This window comes from Augochlora pura, chromosome 1 (genome assembly GCF_028453695.1).
Source record: "Augochlora pura isolate Apur16 chromosome 1, APUR_v2.2.1, whole genome shotgun sequence".
Classification (NCBI taxonomy): domain Eukaryota; kingdom Metazoa; phylum Arthropoda; class Insecta; order Hymenoptera; family Halictidae; genus Augochlora; species Augochlora pura.
This window is the reverse complement of record NC_135772.1, coordinates 1,965,835-1,983,549: the sequence shown is the minus strand read 5'-3', so window position 1 is coordinate 1,983,549 and position 17,715 is coordinate 1,965,835.

Below are 17,715 nucleotides of genomic sequence, written 5' to 3'. Positions count from 1 at the left end.
TGTCCTTTGATATGTCAGACCATCTCGCTTCCTAATCGTTTCCCCTCGGTTCTTTTTTTTTCTTTTTGATTCCTCGATGATTTTGATCGTTGACGCGCGCGAACCCCCGCCAGCCGACCCTTCGACGTTCTCTTCGTCGAAATGGTTGAAAGGGTCGCCGGCCGCGGAACGCTCGCGCAAGAATAAGAAGAAGATGGGTTGAATGCGATTCGGGTGTTCGAAGACGGTGGTCCACGGTCGGTCTACGTGCGTCTCTCTATTCCCCGTTATGCCGTACGAAAATTTGTACAAACGACCGAGAACCACCAATGGGGGGGTGTACACGGAGAGGACAGGCACCGCGCATCGATTCACGCTATTTAACAATGGGCTATCGTCGGCGTCGGGCCACGGAGAACGGGCGAGCCGCGCGAACGGAAAACGCAACCCCTGCGGCACGTAATACCTATATAAAATATCCACATTGTATATTTCTTTATTTTGTCCACGACGATTGTTGCTATAGTACACACACGAACGGCATCCACGAATCTATTTCTCAATGTTACAAAAAGTGTCAGCAGTGTAAGTTAGTAGTGTGCTGCAGGGCTCGGTGCTCTCCCTTCGCCGCGGGGACGCGGAAGGCGCGGCGCGACCCGCGATCCTAAATCTTCTTTCACCGTTTCACGGTGTCGATCGATTCGATCGGGCAATAAACGACGACGCGGTTTCCCCCGGAACGAAAAGGCTACGTGATTTTGATCCTCGCTCGGCGCCGGTGCTCGAGATTCCGTACCGACGGTCCCGTTCTCGATCCGAGCCGGCTCTCTGCCTGTCCACGGTCGCGCGGCCTCCGTAATACTGTGACGCTTATACAGGTATCGCTTAAAGGTACGCGAGACATTATTTCTGTGCATTTTGATTTTAGAGCTTCAGCCACGGCTATCCAGTTTCATGCGGAATACACACCGATTTATTATCATGAGTAGAGTAGGTAGGGCGCTTTGCGGCGCGTCGTTTCGCCGTCGACGACCTCGACGGGATGTCCCGATCTCGTCCCGGTCGTCGTTCGCGTCCCGGTGGGCCGGCCGCCGACGATTAATAGATCCGAAATGCAACGGGGCACGGTGCCGAGATGCCGTGGCCTCGGTGCCGAGCCGGTCTGCGTTTTGATTGTCAATTTTGATGCCTGATCGGCGACCGTTCGCGGGGACGGCGACGGGGACACCGAGGATTCCCATCGAGGATGTCCAGGCTGCAAAAGGTTCGCTAGATTCACGCACTCCGGGGACAACACATAGAAAAAACCGGACTCCTTTGTACAAGGGTATTATTGCATACTACACGTTCGCCGTCGTCGGCCACGAGGCAACCCATTCGCGCGTGCTCCGAAAGTGTCTAGCGACAAAGGTCTGCGGAAGAGAAACGGGCATGGGGGGCTGGTTCTATACGAAAGGGGTGGAGAGGAACGCGGATCTTTATGCATTTTTTGATTTTATGCATTCTTTCTAGAATTTTGTTTTAATAAGATTTTTGGAATACTAGTGTTTTTGGCTTTAATTTGGACGATTTTAGGTTATGGTGTTAGCGATTGTTGATATTTATGATGTAAACTGCGAGAATAGAATATCGGGTTTTAAGCTAAATGGAACTTATAAATATTCCTTGAAAAATTCACGAGCCACCTAAGTACTTTCACTTTCTTTTAAAACAATTTTTAGCAATAGTAATAATTATTAGTAGTAATAGTAATTATTAGACTGGATATTTGTGCACAGTGAAATTTGTCTTCCTCAGTTGAAACATTCTGTGCTTCGTTAATGCGTTTATTAGGATGAAAGTAATGCGACAATATTTTCAAATCCTTTTAACCCCTTACGGCACCATTTTCTTTGCAATAATAATGGCTAGAATTTTTAGATTGCAATAATTTCATAATAAAAATAGAAACTTGAAGAATTGATAGAAATTGAAGAAAATAGAATGTCATTGTTACTCAAAAGAATCGATCGTTTTGCAAATCGATTTCTGCATAAATAAATTACTACAAAAATAAACTGCTATCTAGATAAATGTTAACTCGATTGCATAATTATCCAACAAATCTCGCATAGAATTACACAACTATTTCATGATATGAATATATAAATACACAACTATTTCATCATTTCATAATCGAATGAAACTGTATTCTAATTTTATTTATTTAATTATATTTCGCTTGACTCTACTCTATACGTAAATTCATGGAACATAACAAAGCACTGATAAAACAAAAAATGAACAGTATCATCAATTGCAACAAATAACACAGGCACAATATCCAATAAATAAGCCGATGGAAATGAAATGCAGTCCAATTACGAGTGCGTTTTAATTTCACCTTGCACCGTGCAGCGCAAAGAATATTTTCAAAACTAGTATATTATCCATCCAACATTTATCAATAATTTAACCGCGACAGATGCATAAAAATCCGAGTCCCATTGCGATTGAAACACCCGATATTTCCGGTACGTTTCGCCGAAGATTAGATCCTTAGATCCTTTAATTTAGCACTGTTTGATTCGAAGCTCGGCTCTCAAGCCGCGTTCCCATTACATACAACGACGATTTGGCACAATATTTATTGTAAAGCGTTTCCAATGGGGGCACGTTGAGTGTCTCGAATACACGCGGTTTGATTTCGCAAGACGCTTAGCAGCGCCCTGCTAAGCTTTTCATTGACTCTGCTCAGAACTTTGATTCGAGACTGCGTCAACCGTCTTTTGATTATATTCGCAATAAGAATAATAATAATGATAATAATAATAATAATGATAATACTGATTCGTAGAACGATCGCCGCGCGGTGATCCGTCGGTGATTTGATTCTCTTCGGTTAGGACCGTTTCCGTCGCTCGTCAGACGAACGACGTTCTACTAGTCGAAGGTTGTTCGCGGATTAGGTACGCATCTGAGAAACGTCCCTTTGTTCGCAGGTTCGGATCTCTCTCTCTCTCTCTTTTTCTCTACAATGCTCATGTCTTGAAACAACGCTTCTGCTATCAAAGATAAAACTTTATATTCTAGCTAATTTCAGTCCGTTTCGAATAAGAACCGCCCTTTATACCTTCGAACGAACGTAAATCGTACAAAATATCTCGCATCGTTTCGTCGGACATTCATTGTCGAGATGGCAGACTCGCGGGCGACTGACACTGCGTCATCGTCGAACGTCGTCGCGATGATGATGTCGTCAATTTTTGATTTTAGATTTTGTGCTTTGTATTGTGATTTTGATGTGCATTGTATTAATATGATATATGATGTATATTGATATTAATATTGTGTTTTGTATATATTAATATCGTATATTATACGTATTAATATTATGTATTATATATGTATTAATATTGTATATTATACGTATTAATATTACGTATTATATTTGTATTAATATTGTATATTTTACATATTAATATTATATATTATACACATTAATTTTATATATATATATATATTAGTAGTGTGTATTATACGTACTAATTATAGTACTTAGATACGTACTATATTAATAGCGTATATTATATATCTATTATATATATATTAATATTGTATAGTATACACATTGATACTGTATATTATATACATATATTAATATCGTATATGATACATATTAATATTGTATATTACATATATTAATACCATACATCACACATATTAATATATATTAATATTCACCATATATTTTTGATTATATCGCCGCGCAGCGTTCGACTAAGACACAGCCATGACTCTTCATGGTTTTTTCGTTCTCATCATGTTTCTCCAGTTGCGAAAAATAAGCGTCTACAAGAGATTACAAAGGGAAGATGCTTTCGCAGGGATCGACACCAAAAAGCGGACGCGAAGATTTATAATTTGTCAATTCATTTTCAACAGAGTTCTCGCTATCGAGGCTTCTACTTAGCCTAATCACTGGACTGCGCATCTTTCTACAAGATCGAAAATTTTCTCGTTAATTGGAAGACTGATGCGCTGAGTATAATTGTCTTTCTTTTAATCATGTTCACCTTTTTCACTCGAGCGGCGCCATTCAAAATTGTTTTATCATGTTTAAAAGCAATATTAACATTGTTAGATTTGCTTATGTTTAAAAAGAAGCTTGTTGAAAGTATTGCACGTATCGCGAAATTCATTTTTATATTTAAAGAATGAATTAGTTTATATAAAATGGAGATATACTGTGTTCGGGGAAGCCATATTAGTTTTCGCGTTTAAATTACAGTAAAGGGTTAATTAAATTGAAATTATCTCTGTCAAAAATGTATAAAATTTATGGTCAACTAGAATCTAAAATTCTGATTCTTACGCAACAATTCTAGTTTTCCAATAATTTATCAAAAAACAAAAGACAGTTTACTTTTACCGTATATCTACAGTTGCTTAAATGTTTAAATATCGACGGCAAGAAATCAGAATCTTATTCAATTCTATTCAGGCTATTATTAGACATCTTCATCACGTGACAGAGTCACTCTTCAAACTACATCAACGAGTTAAACTAATTTAATTGCATTTTAATCCGCATACCAAGTCCAACAAGTCGACACTATGAAGATTAATTAAAGATTAATTAAACAAATAACTGCCAGTGACAGTATCGGTGCTATATTTCTCACACAAACTATATCATGTATTTGATCGAATCGCAAGAATAATGATCGATTTTAAAATCAACATTCTCGAGTAAACAATTTCAATGTCTCAAACGCCAAGTATTATACCAAAGCCTCGATAGCGAGAACAATATTGACACCATAGCGACAATAATATTAACACCATGGCGAGAACAATATTAATGGCGACAGAAACAGCGAAAGCTTCGAATCTAGATATTTGGTATGTTTGAAAGACAGTTTTTTAGTTCGTTGGCACTCGTTTATCCAAATTCAGCTTTCCTAAATAACGACAGATTATTGTTGTTTATATCGTCTCGCGTCCGCTTCGTTGTCAGTCATTGTACGCGATGGAACACAGAATAAGATAGCAGTTTAAAGGTGAAATGGGGCGCAACGCATCGGCCACTCGCGACATAACCCCTTGCGATATCCATTTCTTTCGCAGACTAGGTATTGGTTAACATTCGTTCGTTGCTAATAAATTCTTTTGTGACACACAGGTAATTTATGTCTGTCGTTAATTACCAATTTCAATTATTACTTCAAAATTTATACGCTGATATTTGTATGTTTCAGTATTGATATCTGTGTATTTAAATACTGATATCTATATATTTAAATAATGATGTCTATATATTTAAATACTGATGTTTATATATTTAAATACTGATATCTATACAATTTAAATACCGATATCTGTATATTTAAATACTGATATCTATACAATTTAAATACCGATATCTGTATATTTAAATATTGATATCTATAATTATCTATATTCAAATACTGGAATATAGCATAAAATTGAACTAGATTAAATTAAATTGAATACAGCATTCATATATCTTTTCATACGAAATATCCATAAGGAATCCAACAATACACCGCAGGGCAAGGGGTTAGTACTTCGCGCAGCTCATTCACACTCGGGGACACGATACGCGCGTATTTAACCCTTTCGCTCCTAAAGCCTGATATATGCGGCATCCGCGTAACATCCCCCATAAGACGAACACCGGATATACAGCAATGCGCAATGTTTTAAACAGACCGCGTTAAATTAAACCATTAATTATCACCGTATATATTACACAGACAATTGTTAATCAGCCTCGTCGATAAAACAAAAAGTTCACACCAGAAAAATTGACAAGTGTATTATATTAACGGAAAAGCCCCTTTCCTTCCAAGGATAAACCGCGCGCGTTATGTACACTTTCGGCGCGGTGTCCAACGGCGCCCGCTACGACGGACCGCGCAGCGAAAGGGTTAAAAGGGCTAGCTAACAGAGGATTGTCCGCTTAAGGGGTTCATCATCCGATTCGGTGGATCCACGAGGCGGCGCCGTCGGACTCGCGCCGATTTTCTCCCGCGTCGAGGAACTTTCGATTTCGCGGTCGGCGCGTACCGACGACCCATTTTCCGCGTCACGGATACAGAGAGCTCCCTCGGCCACGACACTTTTCTATCTACCAAAGATCTACTATGTACATCAATTCCTTTTAGACATAGCTAATGTTTCGTTTGCTCGTAGCTCGAAGATAAACATTGAGAGTCGCCGGAAAGAAACGAAGTTGCGCGCGTAACTGCGCCCCGTCTCCGTCCGTCATTTCGTCGGCAGGACGGTGCACGCGCGAACATTAGTATTACACGCGAAAGTCAGCAATTACACGTAAACGTCAGACATACACGCATACAAGAAGAAGACACGCTAGCATCCCATTGTTCTACCAGCTGTTTTGCCACCTATCGCAACACCAAACGATTCCCGCTGCGAATGAAAATTGCCCAACCCCTTTCTTCCGTCGTTCGCTGGGGGGGAGGTTCCAGAGTGCGCTGCGGCGGGAGTGATATTCCGTTATTTAATTTATACTAACAGCCCCGACGTTCTCCGTCTCTCGATTCCGTGAAAATATTTCGATCTAATCGTTTTCAGCGGCAACGCAACAATTGGCGACTTCGGGGGACGTTCAGCTGGGAATTTTGGCAGACATCGCGTATTCTGGTCGATCAAGGTCATTTTAGTGATTGCGATTATATTGTCGTTGATTTTTGCGTTAAGGGACGAATAAGAATTAATGTTTTTCGTAGTAATTTGGATAAGGAGATTTGCAGATTTTTCTGCGATTTTTCAAGATTGCAGACTTTAGATAGATTATTTATTTATGGACTATTACTTGTCGTTGGTGAAAGCTATCTTTCTTTGAAAATTAATTTAGAAATGTTACTTTTTAACAATGCATGTTCTACATTAGTGCATAAATTTGTATAGCGTTCTCAATTAATTTTAGTGATGAGAAATTAATTTCTCTATAAATGGAGCAACGAATTAATTTGAATTAAAATAATAAAATAGAATAATAGAATAGAATAATTATAATAATAATTAAGCAGAATAATAAAATAAATTAGTACAGTTGAATAGTAAAATATAACAAAATAAGGCATCGAAATAATAAAAGAAATAAAATACAGGAAAATACGAAAACGAAATATAATAAAATATCACAGTAAAATATGATAAAATAGCACAGCAAAATATAATAAAATAGCACAGTAAAATATAATAAAATAGCATAGCAAACTGTAATAAAATAGGATTCTCCCAGTACTAAAAAAGTGACCTTGACCGACCATACCATCCTGTCTAGACTATGTTCCTGCATAATGAAAGCTGTGGGGGTTTTGCGAGGCTTTGAGTATCCCTTTTTCTTCAGTGTGCAATAATTAATTTCCTGAATTACTTAGGCTCGTTCTAAGCAGCGAGTAAAACAGCGCGTGCATTTTCAGCGCGTAATATTTAAACGTAAATTAGATTCGCACAACTTTCGCGCACAAAAATGTGTAACATTTGCATGTTTGCGTAATCGATCGCCCAAAGAAAGTTTTACCGTCGAGTTGCTTCTTCGTGACAGCTGTCGATCCTGTAAAGATGTTTTCTTCGTGTTCTGTTCTCAGCAACGGAACAATAAGAATTATAATAATAGTTAACCAGGAAATCCTTTCGAACCTAATAGCACACATAATTCCGCAGTTTAGCACCTATCGTTAAACTAATAACTAGACTGCGGATATTTATGCGAAATAAAGTTTTTCTTTGCAATAAGCGAGAGTTAAATAAGTCGTTCTTTTCTCTCTTTAATCAATTTGTGAGTTAAAATTTATAATTTCGATAGTAACATAATTTAAATGTCAATATGAAAGTAATTTGAATTTAACTAATAATGTAATTTAAATCTCAATAAAAAGATAATTTAAATTGAACTAATAACATAATTTAAATTTCAATAAGGAAATAATTTAAATTTAACTAGTAATATAATTTAAATCTCAATAAGAAATTAATTCAAATTTAACTAATAACATAATTTAAATCTCAATAGTAGAATAATTTAAACCTCAATAATAGAATAATTCAAATTTAACTAATAATATAATTTAAATCTCAATAAGGAAATAATTCAAATTTAACTAGTGATATAATTGAAATCACAATAAGAAATTAATTCAAATTTAACTAATAACATAATTTAAATCTTAATAATAGAATAATTTAAACCTCAATAATAAAAGAATTTAAATTTCACTAATATCATAATTTAAATCTCAATAAAGCAACATAAATCTAGTCAACAAAATAATTAGAATTCAAACAATAAAGTAACTTAAATATATAATTTAAAATTTAATTTAAAGCAGTAATACATAAACAGATATGACAAGCTTTCAGAATTTCCCAGACGTTCGTAATTTCACCTAATAATTTCTACAATGAACGCATAAAATCCGCAGTCCGCCAATAACATTTACAATCGTTTCTCTATACTTTCATCCATCACCGCCAATAAAATCCTTTCTCTCGTTTAGGACCGACTACATTCGAAACGTGGAGTTAATCGCGTTGCAGAATCAACGGAGATCCATTTTTGGAAGTGAGATCGATTTCTTTAGAATTCGGGCAGTGGAACTTTTTTTTCGACGTCTCGACGAGACAAATGATTAGATCAAAGATGAGTCTTGGCACAGATCAGCAGTGTTCATTTTTATTTTTCTTTCTCTATTCGTGTAAGAAACGGTAAAAATCTAGGCGATTTGTGCGCTTCGGATCGATGCGATCAATTATCCCCGTCAGAATATTCGAAAACGTATATGCCGATCATTGTTCGTTTGGAACAGAATGAAATGAATTTGATGCCGGTCGCCTATAGAGATCTGCAACGCGATCGCGACGAAGATACACAGTGTCCAAAAAGTCTCCACGAATGAGAAGCTGAAGTCGTTTGAAGCAACTTTACCCTTTGCAAAATTTTTCTACGACGCTTCGTTCACGAGTTATTAACGAAAAACAGAGGCGAATGACTCATTGGCTCTGTTACCTCGCGGCAGCCGATCTCGACGCTCATTGGACAACGTTTTTCGTTAATAACTCGTTAACGGTGCTTCGTAGAAAAATTTTGCAAAGGAAAAAGTTACTTCAAATCAACTCAGGAATCTGTTATCTGATTATTCATGCGATATTTCATAGTGATTTTTCGGACACGTTGTTGATGTGTTTCGCGAGCGGATAGAGCGACGATCGTCTCACGATCGTTTTGCACAGACGCGAAGACAAGCAAAGAGGGAAATTCTTTTCTCCCACCGGAAGGATACGCTTCGCTTTCCCTCGAGCTGATGTCAGGTCAAAGCATCCCGGCCTCGTTCTTCTCATCGTTTCGCCGCCGTCTCGCTCTCTTTCACGTTTCCACTAATATCGTAGTTACAAGTCAACGATTAGTTTACCAGAACACAAGGCACTTGGCTTACACATCATACATATGTTTTTTTTCTTTTTTTTTTCTTTTTGTTTAGTTTTTGTTACTCGCCTGCTTTCGGTATAGCTCGGTGTTGGGATAGCTTGCGCAAGACGATCCGCACTCGTGAGACACAGAGAATACTTTCTCGCGTTACAGGCTACATCGAACAGTTCCAATGGAAATCGCGAATCGAAATGATCGACGAAATCAAGGTTCTCGTCTAACTCGATTTAGAGACATTGAACGGCGCCGTTTTATTCGGCAGAAATTGCAGGCGTCGTTCGAGATGGGAATTTTATTTCTCTTCTGATGAGAAACATCGACCTATTTTTTATGGAACTTGAGGGTTAATTTTGCAGAAACGATATTAATTGTTCGAAAATTTAAAATTATTATTGTGTAAGATAATTGTTCGAATTAATTCCTTTTAGTCGAATATCTTATTTGATAAATTATTATATATTTGACGAATCGAAATTGTTCGAATAATAATACGAAAGATTGTTAACTGTGTTATTTTTATACGTGATAATTCTATAATATAAGAAAAGATAATTGTCCTAATTAATTCTTGTTAGTCGAATATTTTATAATATTTTCGAATTAATATTCTTTACGAATATTTTATTTGGACGATTGTTATATATTTGACAAATCAAAATTGTTCGAATAATAATGCGAACAATTCTTTTTAAGTAATTTCATAGGAATATGGTATTACCTAAGAAATAAATTGATAAATTATGACAATAAAATAGCAAAATTCGTTGGTTATATCGTTCTGTCATTTAAACCTGTGGTCGATATTTTTCATCAACAAAAGAAATTCTCCCCTTAGACAAAGATGACTACAGTGAAATTGTAACTTAACCTTTTGCACTCCAACGGCGTCCTTTAAACAATTAATTACCGACTGCTAGAAATATTTTCTCTTAAACGAAAATTGACTAGAACATTTTTTAATATTCAGTTGCAAAGAGATGTCCGAAAAAGTTTATATCAACTTTACAAAAGTTAAAAAACAATATTACACTCTCAATTATTTCGCAGTGCAGTAGAAAATATAATTATCAAGCATAATTATTAAAATAATTATTAAACTGACACAAGGCGAACAAATTCATAAAATTGATAACAATACGCGCGTAGAGAATTGATTAAAAATAAATTTCTTAAATTGCAACAATACCCTCGGAGTGCACAGGGTTGAAACAATTCATCGTTCGATTATGTTATTTAGATGACGATGATCCTAATTCAGACCTGAATTCGCTGGGTCATCCAGGAAACGGAATTACTGAATGGAAGTAGCGTTGTCACAGCGAAATAGAATACATAAAGTACGACCATATGTATAATACACATGAATTTACATATTATCCAGCTAACGATGATCCGATAATATCAATAAACTTATTATTCACGTCTCGTCACTGACTGCACGACGTCTTGCAGCGTATGATGGAAATAACACACAGCAATCGCTCACAATATCGATAGAAGAAAATAGTCATATGTAATATATATAATATACCGCCGCACATTTATATATATATACTATGTACCTCTATACAGTAATAATACATATATATTTGTAATATATCCACGTTGCTATATATCTGTACATGTATATATGTATATGTATTATGACTGTATAAACTGTATATATATAATATATTTATTCCATATATCCAGTGTTCGTCATACATACATATACATATATATACATACATATATATATGCATATATACATACATATATGTATATGTATATTTATATCCATTTAGAAACGACGGTTAGATTATGCATTACATCTGAGTATTAAAACATCTCTCTCTCTCTCTTCTTTTTCTCTCTCTCTTTCTTTCTCCTTCTTACCCCAATTCACGTGACTCTATAGTTAATTCTACTCCCGCGATCCCGTTGGTTGCGACTCACCATTTTTGGTCGCGACGCTTTTCCACGCGATCGCGTGCCACCAAGGATCTCTCTCTCTCTTTCAATTTCGGATGGACAGACACGCCCGGATCTATCACAACCCAGGAGAACGGAAAGTTTACGCGACCGAACCGCCAAAAAATACCGCCCAAAACTCGCTCTCGAGCCACCGCCAGGTGATTTCCATGGGGAGAATCGGCCGTCGCGACGTCATTCGATGACGATTGCTAAATCAACTGAGACACCGTCATTCGTCGATAGCCATCGCACTGCGGAAAGACGTCGGAAACTCGTGGAGCTCGATCTCGCGAAAGAAGCTCCCGCGATTCGAAATCGCGTCTCTCAGCTTCCTTCCCAAATTACCCTAATTTCGTGTCCCGTGGCTCGCGACACCCAAGCATGGGATGTCCCATTGGACAGAAAAACGCCGGCGATTCAACCGATCGAGCCTCCGACTCGCTGTTTCAAAAGGTCGCGCGAAATCGTGTGACAATATGGCGGATCCAAGATCGGCTGAACCGCAAACTCCCATGTACGCAACACGTCACGTGCTTATATACATATATACATACAAATATATGTATATATATATATACATATATTTGTATATATAAATGTTCAACACAGATATACACATACATATATATACATATATGCCTGTATTCCCACCTATCTAAGTAATAATGCATCCCCCCCCGCGTTCCATATGTATATATGTATATATCAAACAAACCGCGGAATTATATTATGTAATCGCTAATCGAAGAATATAATACATAGTGCCGCCTCCCAAACGTAATACTGATGATGCGTAAACGCTCGTCGTCGCCCCGGCAAAGCCGATCCTCGCCTTGCTTCCTCCTCTCGCCGAATCATCGTCGCGCGCCACCGCGATCGCCGGACCAATTGATCTTCCTCGATCGTAGGCCGATCGCTCGAACGATCCTCTCTCTTTAAACGCGCGGCGAACCCTGGAGCCCTGTCCGCGGGACGCTTCGATGAAGATTCTCTCTCTAAGGCCGTGTATCTCGTCGAGCTCCAGCGTTCTATCCGCGTCGTGAAAATGATTGGAGGATCGTCCGTGTCCGCCGTAGTCGGCCCGAAGGCCATGTGATACGAGTCGGTAAAGGGGTTTCCAGGCCTCCCTCGGGGTTTTTGTTATTTCGCTGCTGTCGATTAGGCTCTCGACTCGGTACCACATCGCGCTCCAAATTGACTGAACTGTGCTGGCTCTAGAACGAACCACGCGTCACGCGGTTGCCCGACGAAGACGCCTTCGACGTTTACACGACGTTTGCCTTCGACATTTATTCAAGGTTCGCCTTCGACATTTATTCAACGTCTGACAAGCCTACGACACATTTATCTAAGGATCAACCGAGTAACTCGTGACGCAGAGGGAAATTAGACGAACATTTAGCCTAGAGAACGGCCGACCTCGGCGCAGAAGCGCGTAAAAATCGTACCTAAAAATCAGAAGCACCGTTGCGGATAGGAGAAGACGCTCCCAGGTACATATATACCTTCGGGAAGCCGTCCCTGCTGGGAAAGGGCGTTGCGAGCTCTCGACGGCGCAACGATCTACGGAGCCGAGTGAAAGGCGAGGCGTTGGAAACGAGGTTAAAGGTCTTCGATAGGCAACCGTCGGACGCGATCAGGCCCGCCGAAGCGGACCCACCCTCGGCCAGCTGTAGTTTAGCGCCCTGGCGCATCTAACACGATTAAATAGAGTATATTGTCCATATTGCTTACGGCGGCGACGATTGTTGAGCGGTATGTCGTTGCGCGTTCGATCGGGAGGCTCTCTCTCTCTCTCACGTCCGACTCGCCGTGGTTCCTCCGCTTGAGCAAAGACAATCGGAACCGCGCTCGCGACGAAGGAACGCTAAAACTCGTACAGAGTACTACGCTTAATAGGTAAGAACTAGTTGAGCAGAGAAGTGGAAAAAACAACGACGGTGGGTTCCGACCACCGGTATTGCTACCGAGCACGCGTATATGTTTCTCCCGTATTTATTTTGTTCACTCTATCGTAATTATTGCGATGAAACCGTGCGATAGAAAATGTCCGTGTTTCGCGAGAGTGATCGAACAGAGTTAGATTCGAGTTGATTCTCGCGGATTGATCTGCGAAACGGGGTGACGAGAAAGTCGGGGGGGATCTTCGGAGATCTGAGGGGGAGGCGCGCTGGTTCGTTCGATTAGGGTTAGCTGTACGACGCGAACGAACCGACGGACACACCGAACTCGGTTTCGTTCGATCGTGTTCGCGGAACAGAGCGGCTCCCGCTCTTACGAGGGAACGCGCGCGCGTTGGTTAGGGGTCGGTTTTCTCGTGTGAAACGCGACGTCACGTGGCTATTCCTACAGCTGACCAGTGCTTCGGTATTATCTTTAAAAACACTATTAACAATACAATTTGCTTAGTTCTCTTTCTCATTCCTCGGTTTCGTTCTCTCGCAGTTTCTCTCTCTCTCTCTCGCTCTCTCTCGCGCGCTCTCTCGTAGTAAAAGTTAATAGAGAATAGTATGACATCAAATAGAAGAGTATAAAGAACCATGCCGGCTTATAGAGATAGACATTAAAGTAGGTAATAGGTAAGAGGACAATAGATTACGATATCAATAATTCGTAATAACTTTTCACTTCTTTTTCTCTCCGTCGGCCTCGAGCCGCTCGGGCGCTCGATTCCTCTCTCCTCTCGCTCTCTCTCTCTCTATCTCGCGCGCGCGCTTTTTTTTTTCTTTTAAACGTTTTGACGATCGTTTAGTAGACTTTTTTTCTCTTTAATACAGTATTTTGAGCACATTCCTCAGGTGTATAACCACGCTACACTTTCTTCATCGAGTTGTACCAATATATCCCCATGTGTTTGTCACCGTTTCGCGAGGACACGGTGGCGGGAAACAAAAAGAAAAACGGAAAGAGGAAACGCTCGAGGACAGTGCAAGAGAACCATAGAAAATAAGAGAGAGACAATGGGAAAATAAATGAAAACAGAAATAACGATAGAGAACGTGAACGAAAGAATCGAATGAAACGTTTCTCTCGTATAAAGAAAAAAAGAAAAACGAAATGTATTTCTCGCAGTAGGACTCTCAAAAAAAGTACACGTATCTGAACAGTAAAATAATTAATAAATAAATTGGCTAAGGTAACAATCGTGCGTTCCGCTCGCGAAACTAAACGACACGCAATCGATCCGAACTTTTGGCAAATGGAGCGCGAAGCAACGATCGAACGCTGCTCGGCGGCGAGACTTAACAATTAAATTAAATTAAATTAGCCGAGGCGTTCGAACGAACAACAACAAAACGAACGAAATAATGGAAGCTTGTACTCGGTTGAGAAAAAGGAAAAACCGGGTACGCGCCGCTCCGCGAATCCGCGGCCGGCGCTCGATCAAAATGGCAGTACGATATCGGTACAACTCACTAGTTGATGGCACGGGTCCGCTTTTATGTACAAATACGTAATACCATATACCACATACCATTTAAATACATCACATATTTATCATTTTTTTTTTTTGTTTGATCTCTCGTTATATATATACTCTCCATACAGATATAATCTTTTCTGTGACGTGGAGGGACTCGTTTGTACAATTCATGCGTATCTTCGTTACTGTTTCATTGCTTCGTTTCGTCACGCCTTCCCTAAGATCCGAGCTTCCGGCCACCGGCGCCATTTTCTAGTCGCCCGCGTCGATCCGGGTCCAGAGATCGCTTCGACCGTTTCAGGACTGTTTTCAGGTCTGCGACCTAAACGACCTAAACGGAAGCCTTAGTGACCTAACCGAAAGCCTGAGCGACTTTCCCGCGAAATTAGACGACGAACCAATCGGCCTCCAAACGGTATATCGTCTCGGTCACCATTTTGTTCGCCCACGTGACCGCGCGATCTCTGGATCGGACGGCACCAGCATCCCTCGTTACCGCTAACTACGCCGATTTCCTCTACGTCCGATTACGATTACATACAATAATAATTAATATTAGTAGAAACTTAGTTTCCGTAACAAGATGTATTGTCTTAAATGATATGTCTGCTAATTTTGTTGCATCCCCGTCAACTCGCGCGCCGCACCCGTGCCCGGGCCACATATAACAGTTCCGTTCCTTAAATGAACTTATTTTTTTAAGACTCGACCGTCTAGGATCTTACGTTTATTATAGTTAATATAGAGATTTCTAGGGGCTCGGTTGGGGTAGGGGGGAGGGGGAGGAGGTGGGGGGGGGGGGGGGGGGGTGGTGGTGTGGCGGGGAGGGCTGTTCACGCTGCCCGGCACCGGACAGCCGGTGGCCATCGCTGCGGTCGCTCTCGCTTAGATCGTCACCTGCTCGCAAAACAAGTCACGTTTTTTCCAATATGGGTGTCGGATTAATTCGTAAAACAATTCTGCGCGATCGAATCTCCGTTCCGAAAACGAAAAAGCGACTCGATCGTTTTACAATTCTCGAACGCGATTCAATCTTTCGCTCTCTCTCTCTCTCTTTCTATTCTATCTTTCGCTCTCTCTTTATTCTATCTTTCGCTCTTTGTTTTCCTCGTTCGCGCGCGCAACGCGGCGTCGCCTGTTCGAGTTCACGGACAGAATCGTCTACGCCCGCGAACGCGTTCCTCTCGCGTTTCACCGCGAGCACGCGTGGGCCGGGACGTTTCGCTTGCCGAAAGATCGCGTCACATTGTTGCAAGACGGAAGGGGTGGAGGCGGGTTGTGAGGGAAGATCACGGAACGTTCGAACACAAAGAAGACGCACACGCAAAAAGACAGACACACGCGGAGAGGCTTCGACGCATCCGACGGATCGCCTCCGACGGCCGGATAAAAGGGTTACACAGCGCGGTACACGTTTCTACTATATCTCTGCTTGTTCTTCATTCTCCGCCGTTTCGCGAAACGCCGCCTTCGTTATCTCGCCGACTAAAAACAACCGTAAGATTTTAAAGCCTCCTTTTGTATCTTTTTTTCTTTATCTCTCGTTCCTTCTGTTCGTTCGTTCGTTATCTCTCGTTTCATTCCTCTCTCTCTCTCTCTCCCGTTTTTTAAAGCTTGGCAGATTTCGTTTCCTCGTGTCTCGCTTTGTTCGTTCCTTTCGCTTCGTCGGTGCACCATCCTCAGTCGCTTGCGTTTTCGTTTTTCTCTCTTTTTTTTTTATCTTTATTACACGTGAAAAGTTTAAAAAGTTAAAATGTATATTCGTAATTTATCCGTTATTTTTTTTTCTCTCTCTCTCTCTCTTTCTCTCTTTCGTTTATTCTCCGTTCTCGATTAGGTAAAAGTTAATAAGAGGAAGAGCGTTTCAACAGTTAACAATATAGTTTCATTCAAGGTAGAGTCCAAGGAGCAGCTACGGCTGACGAGACGCTTGAACGACAATCCGGATCGACGAGTGATAAATTGGGCGTCGTGCATCGCCGACAAACGTAACAAGAACGGCGATTCACATTTGTCGTGTCGCCGCGGGGGGAATTCGGTATCTTTTCTTTTTTTTGAACGAATGGAGAACGGTGAACGAAAATGTGTCGCTAAACGAATCGAGGGATGGTGGTGGGGTGGGGGTTACGTAAAACGGAAATCGTTCAAGGCACCTTACATACAGGAACGTCGTTGCCTCTTACTCGGAATCTAATGGATCGAACTTGGTGGTTTTCTCGCGGTCCGCCATTGCTCTTCCAAGAGTTTCGCCATAGTAGTCCCTAGTAAGGTAGAAAATCAAGCCAAGTATATATATTTGTATTTCTATATAGATCCCTCCTAAAACAACCTAAAACCTAGCCTACGTGTTTTTTTTGCGTTAAAATCCACTTTGAATTGTACATACAGACACCGATGTTAAATATGTACAGACATGTACACCCATTATGTACATATAGAGCCGTGTTTCTAATGATTCGTTATGGCGAATAATATTTCATTCTCTTTTAAATAAACCTATCTCTCTCTCTCTCCCTTTCCCTTTATCTCTTTCTTTCTTTCTTTCTTTCTTTCTTTCTCTCGTTTTATCGTTTTCTCTCGTTCTCTACCGTTCACTCTCGCAAACTCTCTCTCGCTGTCTCTACCATCGCGCTGCCCGTCGTTCGATCATGTATACAATGTACTCGTCCGGCTGTACGTATAATCTCGTTTTTAAATGTTACATCCCGTGTTCAGACGGAATCGCCCCCCCCCCCCCCATGCTGGTCACATTTAGTCGAAACTTGAACAACATTGCCTCCAATCGCTAGAGAGCCTAATTTATCTTTCACCCTAACACGCTACGAATCGTTTTTTGTTGTCAATTACATCGATCTGTTTATACATATGTATAATTGTGTTGTGTGTATATATATATATA